Genomic DNA, 14,200 nt, shown 5'->3' on the forward strand with positions numbered 1-14,200 from the left:
TGTATAACCACGATTTGTGCCGCTAAATATGCACATTTTCAAACAAACAATATATGTATTGTGTAATATGATGTTATAGGACTGTCATCTGAAGAAGTTTGAGAAGGTTAGTGAAAAAATAAATATATTTTGCTGGTTTATTCGTTATCGCTATTGTTGGATTGAATCAATGCTGCTGTGTGGTTGGCTATTGTGGTAAGCTAATATAATGCTAAATTGTGTTTTCGCTGTAAAAAACTTAAAGAATCTGAAATATTGGCTGGATTCACAAGATCTTTGTCTTTCATTTGCTGTACGCTGTGTATTTTTCATAAATGTTTTATGATGAGTATTTCGGTAATTCACGTTGCTCTCTGTAGTTAGTTAATCCGAGCACGGGTAGCATTCCAGAGAGACATCAGGGATTGCAACGTGCTCTGCTTCACGGAAACATGGCTAACTCAAGGGACGCTAACGGAGTCGGTGCAGCCAGCTGGTTTCTTCATGCATCGCGCCGACAGAAACAAACATCTTTCCGGTAAGAAGAGGGGCGGGGGGGTATGCCTTATGATTAACGAGAAGTGGTGTGATCATCATAACAACACACAAGAACTCAAGTCGTTCTGTTCACCTGATCTAGAACTCCTCACAATCAAATGTCGACCGCATTATCTACCAAGGGAATTCTCGTCAATCATAATCACAGCCGTATACATTCCCCCCCAAGCAGACACATCGATGGCCCTGAACGAACTTTATCTGACTCTTTGTAAACTGGAAACCACACACCCTGAGGCTGCATTCATCGTAGCTGGGGATTTTAACAAGGCTAATCTAAAAACAAAACTCCCTAAATTCTATCAGCATATCGATTGTGCTACCAGGGCTGGAAAAACACTAGACCATTGTTATACTAATTTCCGCGACGCTTATAAGGCCCTCCCCCGCCCCCCTTTCGGAAAAGCTGACCACGACTCCATTTTGTTGATTCCAGCCTACAAACAGAAACTCAAACAACAAGCTCCCGCGCTCAGGTCTGTTCAACCCTGGTCCGACCAATCTGAATCCACGCTTCAAGACTGCTTCGATCACGCGGATTGGAATATGTTCCGCATCGCGTCCAACAACAATATTGACGAATATGCTGATTCGGTGAGCGAGTTCATTAGGAAGTGCATTGACGATGTCGTACCCACAGCAACGATAAAAACATTCCCAAACCAGAAACCGTGGATTGACGGCAGCATTCGCGTGAAACTGAAAGCGCGAACCACTGCTTTTAACCAGGGCAAGGTGACCGGAAGCATGACCGAATACAAACAGTGTAGCTATTCTCTCCGCAAGGCAATCAAACAGGCTAAGTCTCAGTACAGAGACAAAATCGAGTCGCAATTCAACAGCTCAGACACAAGAGGTATGTGGCAGGGTCTACAGTCAATCACGGATTACAAAAAGAAAACCAGCCCCGTCGAGGACCAGGATGTCTTGCTCCCAGACAGGCTAAACAACTTTTTTGCCCGCTTTGAGGACAATACAGTGCCACTGACACGGCCCCCTACCAAAACCTGCGGGCTCTCCTTCACTGCAGCCGAGGTGAGTAAAACATTTAAACGTGTTAACCCTCGCAAGGCTGCAGGCCCAGACGGCATTCCCAGCCGCGTCCTCAGAGCATGCGCAGACCAGCTGGCTGGTGTGTTTACGGACATATTCAATCAATCCTTATCCCAGTCTGCTGTTCCCACATGCTTCAAGAGGGCCACCATTGTTCCTGTTCCCAAGAAAGCTAAGGTAACTGAGCTAAACGACTACCGCCCCGTAGCACTCACTTCCGTCATCATGAAGTGCTTTGAGAGACTAGTCAAGGACCATATCACCTCCACCCTACCGGACACCCTAGACCCACTCCAATTTGCTTACCGACCCAATAGGTCCACAGACGACGCAATCGCAACCACACTGCACACTGCCCTAACCCATCTGGACAAGAGGAATACCCATGTGAGAATGCTGTTCATCGATTACAGCTCAGCATTTAACACCATAGTACCCTCCAAACTCGTCATCAAGCTCGAGACCCTGGGTCTCGACCCCGCCCTGTGCAACTGGGTCCTGGACTTCCTGACGGGCCGCCCCCAGGTGGTGAGGGTAGGTAACAACATCTCCACCCCGCTGATCCTCAACACTGGGGCCCCACAAGGGTGCGTTCTGAGCCCTCTCCTGTACTCCCTGTTCACCCACAACTGCGTGGCCATGCACGCCTCCAACTCAATCATCAAGTTTGCGGATGACACTACAGTGGTAGGCTTGATTACCAACAACGACGAGACGGCCTACAGGGAGGAGGTGAGGGCCCTCGGAGTGTGGTGTCAGGAAAATAACCTCACACTCAACGTCAACAAAACAAAGGAGATGATTGTGGACTTCAGGAAACAGCAGAGGGAGCACCCCCCTATCCACATCGACGGGTCAGTAGTGGAGAAGGTGGAAAGTTTTAAGTTCCTCGGTGTACACATCACGGACAAACTGAATTGGTCCACCCACACAGACAGCGTTGTGAAGAAGGCGCAGCAGCGCCTCTTCAACCTCAGGAGGCTGAAGAAATTCGGCTTGTCACCAAAAGCACTCACAAACTTCTACAGATGCACAATCGAGAGCATCCTGTCGGGCTGTATCACCGCCTGGTACGGCAACTGCTCCGCCCACAACCGTAAGGCTCTCCAGAGGGTAGTGAGGTCTGCAGAACGCATCACCAGGGGCAAACTACCTGCCCTCCAGGACACCTACACCACCCGATGTCACAGGAAGGCCATAAAGATCATCAAGGACAACAACCACCCAAGCCACTGCCTGTTCACCCCGCTATCATCCAGAAGGCGAGGTCAGTACAGGTGCATCAAAGCAGGGACCGAGAGACTGAAAAACAGCTTCTATCTCAAGGCCATCAGACTGTTAACCTTTTGTCAATAGGGGGAGCTGTTAGCATTATTTTTTTTTTTACATTTCCAAATTAAACTGCCTCGTACTCAATTCTTGATCGTACAATATGCATATTATTGTTATTATTGGATAGAAAACAGTCTATAGTTTCTATAGGAGTTGAAATTTTGTCTCTGAGTGGTACAGAACAATTTCTACAGCACTTTTCATGACAGGGTTCAGATTTCAGAAATTTTTACCTCTGATCTGGGGTCTGTTTATAAGGCCACAGTGAATGCTATGAAGAAACCGACACTGCCTACGTCTTCCTCTGGGTGTCTGTACGTCATCACGTTTTCAATGAAATCGATGGGACGTTCACAGCCATTATAAATGACCAAAATGTACAGAGACCGCCCTTTCTCAACGTGCGCCTCAAGCGTGAAGGCCATCGGACCTGTCTCGTTCCAAGTCGTTTTCTAACCAGCAATATTTCTCCGGTCATGTTTTCAGTCGTTATAGTTGTTAAAAACATCATAATGTAGTGAATTTTAACCGTTTTATATCAATTTATATCCGTTTAGTGCGATTTTGAGGAATTTCTTTGTCGTGCACTCTGAAAGTTTGGACACGCTTTAGGGTGTCGGTCGTTGGTGATGGACATTTCGAAGGACAGAGGACATCTATCGACCAAAAGACGTTTATAACATAGAAAGGATACATTGCCCAAGAATATGATGGAAGATCAGCTCAAAGTAAGCAATATTTAATATGATAAACCGTGTTTCTGTCGAAATATTTTAAACGCATATATCGCCATTTTGTTTGGTATAGCTTCACTTGGCCAACCCTGTATTGAAAAGTAAGGATAATTTTAAAAATGTAAATCAGCGGTTGCATTAAGAACTAATTTGTCTTTCGATTCCTGTCAACCCTGTATTTTTTAGTCAAGTATATGATTAGCTTTTAATTAAACTAGATCACTCTGATAGATGACGTCAGACATATTGAGGCTTGATTTCCTAGTATTTTCATTGTGTAACCACGGTTTTGTATGGCTAAATATGCACCTTTTCGAACAAACTGTATATGTATATTGTAAAATGATGTTACAGGAGTGTCATCGGAAGAATTCTGAGAAGGTTAGTGAAAAAATTAATATCTTTTGGCGGTGATTACGTTATAGCGCTCTTTGGCTGGAATCGATGCTCTGGTAACGTTTGCACATGTAGTATGCTAACTTATCGATTTATTGTGTTTTCGCTGAAAAACGCTTAGAAAATCTGAAATATGGTCTGAAATCACAAGAACTGGGTCTTTCCATTGCTATGCTTTGTCTATTTTTATGAAATGTTTTATGATGAGTAAATTGGTCATACACGTTGCTCTATCTAGTAATTCTAGTGGATTTGTGATGGTCGGTGCAATTGTAAACTGTGATTTCTACCTGAAATATGCACTTTTTTCTAACAAAAACTATCCTATACCATGAATATGTTATCAGACTGTCATCTGATGGTTTTTTTTATAGGTTATTGGCTATCAATATCTTAGTTGAGCCGAATTGGTGATAGCACCTGAAGGAGTAAGAAACTGATGGAGTTAGAATAGTGGTGTATTTTGCTAACGTGTTTAGCTAATAGATTTACATATTTTGTCTTCCCTGTAAAACATTTTAAAAATCTGAAATGGTGGCTTTATTCACAAGATCTGTATCTTTCATCTGGTGTCTTGGACTTGTGATTTAATGATATTTAGATGCTACTATCTACTTCTGAAGCTATGCTATCTATGCTAATCAGTGTGTGGGGGGTGGGGGGTGCTCCCGGATCCGGGTTTCTGAGGCAGTAAAAGTTAAACAGCCACCACTAACATTTAGCGGCCGCTGCCAACATACTGACTCAACTCCAGCCACTTTAAAAATGGGAATTGATGGAAATTATGTAAAAATGTACCACTAGCCACTTTAAGCAATGCCACTTAATACAATGTTTACATACCCTACATTACCCATCTCATATGTATATACTGTACTCTATATCATCTACTGCATCTTGCCATCTTTATGCAATACATGTACCACTAGCCACTTTAAACTATGCCACTTTATGTTTACATACCCTACAGTACTCATCTCATACGTATATACCGTACTCTATACCATCTACTGCATCTGCCATGCCGTTCTGTACCACCACTCATTCATATATCCTTATGTACATATTCTTTATCCCTTTACACTTGTGTGTGTGTGTAAGGTAGTAGTGTGGAATTGTTAGGTTAGATTACTGTTGGTTATTACTGCATTGTCGGAACTAGAAGCACAAGCATTTCGCTACACTCGCATTAACATCTGCTAACCATGTGTATGTGACTAATAAAATTTGATTTGATTTGATTTGATTTATTCTAGTTGCTTTGGTGAGAGTTGTGATGGTGGCTGCAATGTAAAACTATGATTTATACCTGAAATATGCATATTCTTCAAACAAAACATATGTTATACAATAAATATGTTATCAGACTGTCATCTGATGAAGTTGTTTCTTGGTTAGTGACTATTTATATCTTTATTTGGTCGAATTTGTGATAGCTACCTATGCAGGAAAAAAATGGTGGGAAAAAAGTTGTGTCTTTTGCTATGGTGGTTAGCTAATAGAAATACATATTGTGTCTTCCCTGTAAAACATTTTAAAAATCAGAAATGATGGCTGGATTCACAAGATGTGTATCTTTCATTTGGTATCTTGGACTTGTGATTTCATGAACATTTTATTATATGATATCCCTGTGGCTTTAGGCTAGGCTATGCTAGTCAGCTTTTTTGATGGGGGGGGATCCCGGATCCGGGTTTGTGACTCGTGTGGAAAACCGGTTGAAAGCTTCTGTCGGCTCAATGAGTGACACCGGTTGATCACACTGTTGGGACTGTGTGGGGGGATTAACACTACTATATGCACTTACTTTTGGCACATATGCTGTTTCATTCTTTCGTACACTGAAACTGCCCTTGCCTAATGATTGCGTCTGAAGCAATCCACAAGATGATTGTTCTGCTGCATTTTATGAGTACAGCGACTGCAATTAGAGGGCATAAAGTCAGTTCTACAGGACCTCCACCAGACAAAAAGCTATGTAGTAACATTATGTCCAGATAAACCTTCTGGGGTGAAAAAAGTTGAATAAAAGATGTAGAGTGAGGACGAGCAGAGTCTGTCACTTCAGCAGAGGAGATCTCCAGATCCACACTGCCGGTATGAACCTGAGCTGACATGCGAGAAGGGACAGTTTTCTGGACATACCCTGATTTGGTGATGAAACTCTGGTTTAGACCTGGGATACTAACGATACCACTGTAGATTGTTTTCAGAGCCTGTGTAGCTGCAGGATAGTGTGATGGTATCACCCTTCACACCACCTACCATAGACCTAGTGGGATTAATGTAATCTTCAAAACTACCATCTGTCAGAAAAGGAAAAACATGTGACTATTTTTGATAGCTTTTTTTGACAACTATCAAATATACACTGGAAATCTCTTTAAATCGGCGTATTCCTCCAAAGTTCAGGTGTCCTGAGTCTGCACAACTCTGCTAGGACCTAGGATCAAGAGAGACTCAAGTGTTTTAGTACTATATCTCTTGACACAATGATGAAAATAATCATGGCCTCTAAACCTTCAAGCTGCATACTGGACCCTATTCCAACTAAACTACTGAACGAGCTGCTTCCTGTGCTTGTCCCTCCTATGTTGAACATAATAAACGGCTCTCTATCCACCAGATGTGTACCAAACTCCCTAAAAGTGGCAGTAATAAAGCCTCTCTTGAAAAAGCCAAACCTTGACCCAGAAAATATTAAAAACTTCGGCCGATATCGATTCTTCCATTCCTCTCAAAAATTTTAGAAAAAGCTGTTGCGCAGCAACTCATTGCCTTCCTGAAGACAAACAATGTATACGAAATGCTTCAGTCTGGTTTTAGACCCCATCATAGCACTGAGACTTGTGACGGTGGTAAATGACCCTTTAATGGCGTCAGACCGAGGCTCTGCATCTGTCTTCGTGCTCCTAGACCTTAGTGCTGCTTTTGATACCATCGATCACCACATTCTTTTGGAGAGATTGGAAACCCAAATTGGTCTACACGGACAAGTTCTGGCCTGGTTTAGATCTTATCTGTCGGAAAGATATCAGTTTGTCTCTGTGAATGGTTTGTCCTCTGACAAATCAACTGTACATTTCGGTGTTCCTCAAGGTTCCGTTTTAGGACCACTATTGTTTTCACTATATATTTTACCTCTTGGGGATGTCATTCGAAAACATAATGTTAACTTTCACTGCTATGCGGATGACACACAGCTGTACATTTCAATGAAACATGGTGAAGCCCCAAAATTGCCCTCGTTAGAAGCCTGTGTTTCAGACGTAAGGAATTGGATGGCTGCAAACGTTCTACTTTTAAACTCGGACAAAACAGAGATGCTTGTTCTAGGTCCCAAGAAACAAAGAGATCTTCTGTTGAATCTGACATTTAATCTTGATGGTTGTACACTCGTCTCAAATAAAACTGTGAAGGACCACGGCGTTACTCTTGACACTGATCTCTTTTTTGACAAACATATCAAGACTGTTTCAAGGACAGCTTTTTTCCATCTACGTAACATTGCAAAAATCAGAAACTTCCTGTCCAAAGATTATGCTGAAAAATTAATCCATGCTTTTGTTACTTCTAGGTTAGTCTACTGCAATGCTCTACTTTCCGGCTACCCGGATAAAGCACTAAATAAACTTCAGTTAGTGCTAAATATGGCTGCTAGAATCCTGACTAGAATCCAACATTTTTATCATATTGCTCCAGTGCTAGCCTCCCTACACTGGCTTCCTGTTAAGGCAAGGGCTGAATTCAAGGTTTTACTGCTAACCTACAAAGCATTACATGGGCTTGTTCCTACCTATCTTTCTGATTTGGTCCTGCCGTACATAGCTACACGTACGCTACGGTCACAAGACGTAGGCCTCCTAATTGTCCCTAGAATTTCTAAGCAAACAGCTGGAGGCAGGGCTTTCTCCTATAGAGCTCCATTTTTATGGAATGGTCTGCCTACCCATGTGAGAGACGCAGACTCGGTCTCAACCTTTAAGTCTTTACTGAAGACTCATCTCTTCAGTGGGTCACATGATTGAGTGTAGTCTGGCCCAGGAGTGTGAAGGTGAATGGAAAGGCTCTGGAGCAATGAACCGCCCTTGCTGTCTCTGCCTGGCCGGTTCCCCTCTCTCCACTGGGATTCTCTGCCTCTAACCCTATTACAGGGGCTGAGTCACTGGCTTACTGGTGCTCTTTCATGCCGTCCCTAGGAGGAGTGCGTCACTTGAGTGGGTTGAGTCACTGACGTGATCTTCCTGTCTGGGTTGGCGCTCCCCCTTGGGTTGTGTCGTGGCGGAGATCTTTGTGGGCTATACTCGGCCTTGTCTCAGGATGGTAAGTTGGTGGTTGAAGATATCCCTCTAGTGGTGTGGGGTCTGTGCTTTGGCAAAGTGGGTGAGGTTATATCCTTCCTGTTTGGCCCTGTCCGGGGGTATCATCGGATGGGGCCACAGTGTCTCCTGACCCCTCTTGTCTCAGCCTTCAGTATTTATGCTGCAGTAGTTTGTGTCGGGGGCCTAGGGTTAGTTTGTCATATCTGGAGTACTTCTCCTGTCTAATCCGGTGTCCTGTGTGAATTTAAGTATGCTCTCTCTAATTCTCTCTTTCTCTCTTTCTTTCTCTCTCTCGGAGGACCTGCGCCCTAAGACCATGCCTCAGGACTACCTGGCATGATGACTCCTTGCTGTTCCCAGTCCACCTGGCCGTGCTGCTGCTCCAGTTTCAACTGTTCTGCCTGCGGCTATGGAACCCTGACCTGTTCACCGGACGTGCTACCTGTCCCAGACCTGCTGTTTTCAACTCTCTAGAGACAGCAGGAGCGGTAGAGATACTCTAAAATAATCGGCTATGAGAAGCCAACTGACATTTACTCCTGAGGTGCTGACTTGCTGCCACCTCGACAACTACTGTGATTATTATTATTTGACCATGCTGGTCATCTATGAACATTTGAACATCTTGGCCATGTTCTGTTATAATCTCCACCCGGCACAGCCAGAAGAGGACTGGCCACCCCTCATATCCTGGTTCCGCTCTAGGTTTCTAGAAGCCACCGTGCTTCTACACCTGCATTGCCTGCTGTTTGGGGTTTTAGGCTGGGTTTCTGTACTGCACTTTGAGATATCAGCTGATGTAAGAAGGGCTATATAAATAAATGTTATTTTATTTTGATTTGGAGTTAAAATGGTCAAATTGAATACAGCACTCACAAACAAGGACTTACAGGCAGAGTTGAATATCTCTCTCTATAGCAGTCTTTCAGTCTTGCTGATTGGAGAAAATGTTGTAGCTCCACCGACTGCCAAAGACAGGGGCTGGTGAACAACCAACTTTTTTCTGTGTGTGCAATGCAATCCTTGTTTAATGTACATAATATACATTAAAATAATGCATTAATTTTGAATGAATCCAGACCATTCTATTTATACTGCATTATCAAGAAAACGGGAATTAATGGCAGCAGCTAATGGGGATCCATAATAAATACAAATACAAATGTAGAAATGAAGCTGGATTTAGGGATTGAGTTATGGCTCGGGTTAGGATTGGTCTGGGATGTGGATATTACGATAGTGTCAGGGTTTGGGTAAAATAGTGTTCTGGACATATTAATTAACAGTGTTTCTGGGTTTCCTGTCACTGTGGGCCTCAGAGCACAGTAGTACAGAGCAGAGTCTGTCAGCAGAGGAGATCGCCAGATCCATATGTTTGGTCTTTTTGTCATGATTTAGAGTGAACCCTGGTGTAATATCCACATACTCCATAACCAGTAACTGTGGTGCTGATTTCAGATAATGACGATACCATTGAATATAGTTTCCAGAGGAGTAGTTACAAGAGAGAGTAACTCTGTCCCTGTCCAAAGTCAGCACTGCATCAGTGTAGGGTGATATTACCTGTGGAGTACTGAGACCTGTAAAACATAATACTATATATGATGTAATACTCTACACACGCATGAACGATTGAATTCATTTCAAATGCAGATTAAAGAGAAAACATTTTCAAGGTAAAAAACATGTATCCCCATGTCTTGCATCATCTCTATATTGTTTGATTTGAAAATAAATACACCTTAACATAATAACACTCCGTTTCAATAAAAAATGTAATTACTTACCTATCAAGTGAAAGAAGAGTAATAGTGAACAGAACAACATTGTAGATGTCAGGATGTGTAGAATAAGCACCAGCTGCTGATGAAAAGCACAAAATCAACTGGCTATAATCGTTGTGATAGTATCAAGTTTTATCTTGAGGTTTCATAATCTAATCCTGAGTTGTATACTCTAGCTCCTCCTACTGACTACGTAGAATCAAACAAAAAGGTGTCATGTAGATTTGAAAGCAGTTTACAAATGATTTATGCAAGAAACTCCATTTGATGGCGCTGTGGTCAAACTAAAGATAGCAGATGTTTGTAAAACCACAAATAGACAGGTCTATATTCTGCTGATTGCTGAGTGAGTGACTCATGTGTCTCTGTGGACATTACAACACAGCATTACAGAGCAGAGTCTTTCCCTTCAGCAAAGGAGATCTCCAGATCTGCCCAAGTTTTCCCTTTATTCATTTTTACAGTGAGGCTAGGGTGCAGAAAGTTAAATAATTGTGTGGATAAATGCCATACTGTATGAGGTTAGATGCTAGGGTGAATTCCAACACAGTTTTTAAAGGAGAATGTATTATCTTGACTAAGCCCTACCCCTACCCGAAATATGCATAAGAAGAGTTTATTGTGAGCTGTCTGGTTTTTGTACGGTGTTTCTGGGTTTCCTGTCACTGTGGGCTGCAAGGCGCAGTAGTACAGAGCAGAGTCTGTCAATTGAGCAGAGGAGATCTCCAGATCCACTCGTTTGGCTTTTTTGTCATGATTTAGTAAGAACCCTGGTGTTTTTGTAAGCATATGTTCCATAACCAGTAACTGTGGTGCTGATTTGGGATATTGTCGATACCATTGAAGAGTGTTACCAGAAGAGGTGTAGTTACAAGAGAGAGTAACTCTGTCCCTTTCAGAAGCCACTTCTACATCAGTGTAGGGTGTTAATACCTGTTCAGAACTGAGACCTGTAAAACATAAAACATATATTACATTTAATATTTTAAAACCACATGACAGAATGAATTAATTCCAAATGCAGTGTAAAGATAAAAATGTTGTGCATTATCTCTACATTCTTTGATTTGAAAAATAAATACACCTAAACATATTCACACTAATTTTAAATGAAAAATGTAATTACTTACCTATCAAGTCAAAGAAGAGTAAAAGTGAACAGAACAACATTGTAGATGTCAGGATGTGTAGAATAAGCACCAGCTGCTGATGAAAAGCACAGCATCAATTGGCTATGATCTTCATGGTAGTATCATGTCTTATTTTGAGGATTCTATGATCTAATTCTCAGTTTCATACTCTAGCTCCTCCTACTGACAATGTAGAATCAAAGACGTTTCATATACATTTGATTTATTCACTAGAGAATCCACTTGATGGCACTGTGGTCTAACAGAAGAGAGCAGATGCTTGTAAATCCATAAAATTCAGCTCACTGCTGAGTCAATAAGTTATGCGTCAATGTGGACGTCACAGCACAGAAGTACAGTGCAGGGTGTTGTATGTTTTTTGTACAGTGTTTCTCAGTTTCTTGTCATTGTTGGCGGTTGAGCTAACGTAGGCTAATGCGATTAGCATGAAGTTGTAAGTAACAAGAACATTTCCCAGGACATATCTAATATTGGCAGAAAGCTTAATTCTTATTAATCTAACTGCACTGTCCAATTTACAGTAGCTATTACAGTGAAAGATTACCATGCTATTGTTTGAGGAGACTGCACAACTTTGTACATGAAAAGTTAATAATAAACAAATTAGGCACATTTGGGCAGACTTGATACAAAATTATGAACAGAAATGCAATAGTTTATTGGATCAGTCTAACAATTTTGCACGTACACTGCTGCCATCTAGTGACCAAAATCTAAATTGCACCTGGGCTGGGAAAATACATTATGGCCTTTCTCATGCATTTCAAAGATGATGATTCGAAGAAATACAAAAGAACGTTTGTTTTTTTCTTTGTATTATCTTTTACCAGATCTATGGTGTTATATTCTCCTACATTCCTTTCACATTTCCACAAACTTCAAAGTGTTTCCTTTAAAATGTTACCAAGAATATGCATATCCTTTCTTCAGGGCCAGAGCTACATGCAGTTAGATTTGGGTGTGTCATTTTAGGCAAAAATTGGGGGGAAAAGGGGCGGATCCTTAAGAGTATGACAGGAACACAGTAATTTACTAACCTGTCGGTATACAAAGTAAAATAATTGTGTAGCTTTTTAAAAATTACTTACAGTAGTAGTAAGCCACACCACTGCCCTAAAACATGCACAACAGGAGTTTATCATGAACTTTCAGGTTTTTGTACAATGTTTCCGGGTTTCCTGTCACTGTGGACTGCAAGGAGCAATAGTACAGAGCAGAGTCTTTTACATCAGCAGAAGAGATCTCCAGATCCACACAGGTTCTATCCTTCTTCAGTTTAATAGACAGTCGTGGGTATGGAAGAGTAGGTGTGAGTGCACCTGCATGCACAGTGAGGCGAAGACCTTTGGAGTATGACCTGGTGTCAAGAAGGGCAGCAAAGAAGCCACTTCTCTCCAGGAAAAACTTCAGGGACGGACTGATATTCTGCAAAAGGTACAGGGATTGGACTGCTGAGGACTGGGGTAAAGTCATTTTCTCTGATGCGTCCCCTTTCCGATTGTTTGGGGCATCCGGAAAAAAGCTTGTCCGGAGAAGACAAGGTGAGCGCTACCATCACCATGTGTCACGCCAACAGTAAAGCATCCTGAGACCATTCATGTGTGGGGTTGCTTCTCAGCCAAGGGAGTGGGCTCACTCACAATTTTGCCTAAGAACACAGCCATGAATAAAGAATGGTACAAAACACATCCTCCGAGAGCAACTTCTCCCAACCATCCAGGAACAGTTTGGTGACCAACAATGCCTTTTCCAGCATGATGGAGCACCTTGCCATAAGGCAAAAGTGATAACTAAGTGGCTCGGGGAACAAAACATCGATATGTTGGGTCCATGGCCAGGAAACTCCCCAGACCTTAATCCCATTGAGAAAGTGGTCAATCCTCAAGAGGCGGGTGGACAAACAAAAACCCACAAATTCTGACAAACTCCAAGCATTGATTATGCAAGAATGTGCTGCCATCATCCAGGATGTGGCTCAGAAGTTAATTGACAGCATGCCAGGGAGGATTGCAGAGGTCTTGAAAAAGAAGGATCAACACTGCAAATATTGACTCTTTGCATCAACTTCATGTAATTGTCAATAAAAGCCTTTGACACTTATGAAATGCTTGTAATTATAGGTCAGTATTCCATAGTAACATCTGACAAAAATAGCTTAACCTCTCTGGGATATGTGGGATGCTTACGCTTAGTCTGTCACTTCAGCAGAGGATATCTCCAGATCCACACGTTTGGCCTTTTTATCATGTTCTAGAGTAAACTCTGGTGTTTTGCAGACATTAACTCCATAACCAGTAACTGTGGTGGTGATTTGGGATATTGTCGATACCATTGAAGAGTGTCACCAGCAGTGTAGTTACAAGAGAGTGTAACTCTGTCCGTGTCCAAAGCCAGCACTGCATCAGTATAGGGTGTAATTACCTCTTCAGAATTGAAACATAATACCGTAAATCCACATGGAAGATTGATAATATTTCCTTGGATAGTGCATTACTAGTATTATTAAAGATACATAAAATAGACAATATTTATACAACATCTTTATACAACAAACGCTGTCTCTTACCTGTAATTGTTGTGAACACTAAATTAGAAAAAGTAACATAATGGTCTTTGTAAGAGAGACAAACTGACAGTAAAGGCAGCAAATCAGACTGATTTCTGTTCTTTCCAAGAGTGTTCTACTGTTGTTGCTGTTGCTATGGTTGTTGCTGCTCCTCCTGCTTAGATGGATTTTATTAATGTAGATAGAATCATGTCTTATCACAAGGATTCATAATCTAATTTTTTGTTTTAGCTCCTCCTACTGACTATATTAAAACAATGACATTTTATATGTACATTTGAAAGTACAAGGACATGTTTTAGTACAGAGTTTCTGGGTTCCCTGT

The sequence above is a fragment of the Salvelinus alpinus genome, chromosome 23 (assembly GCF_045679555.1).
Source record: "Salvelinus alpinus chromosome 23, SLU_Salpinus.1, whole genome shotgun sequence".
NCBI lineage: Eukaryota > Metazoa > Chordata > Actinopteri > Salmoniformes > Salmonidae > Salvelinus > Salvelinus alpinus.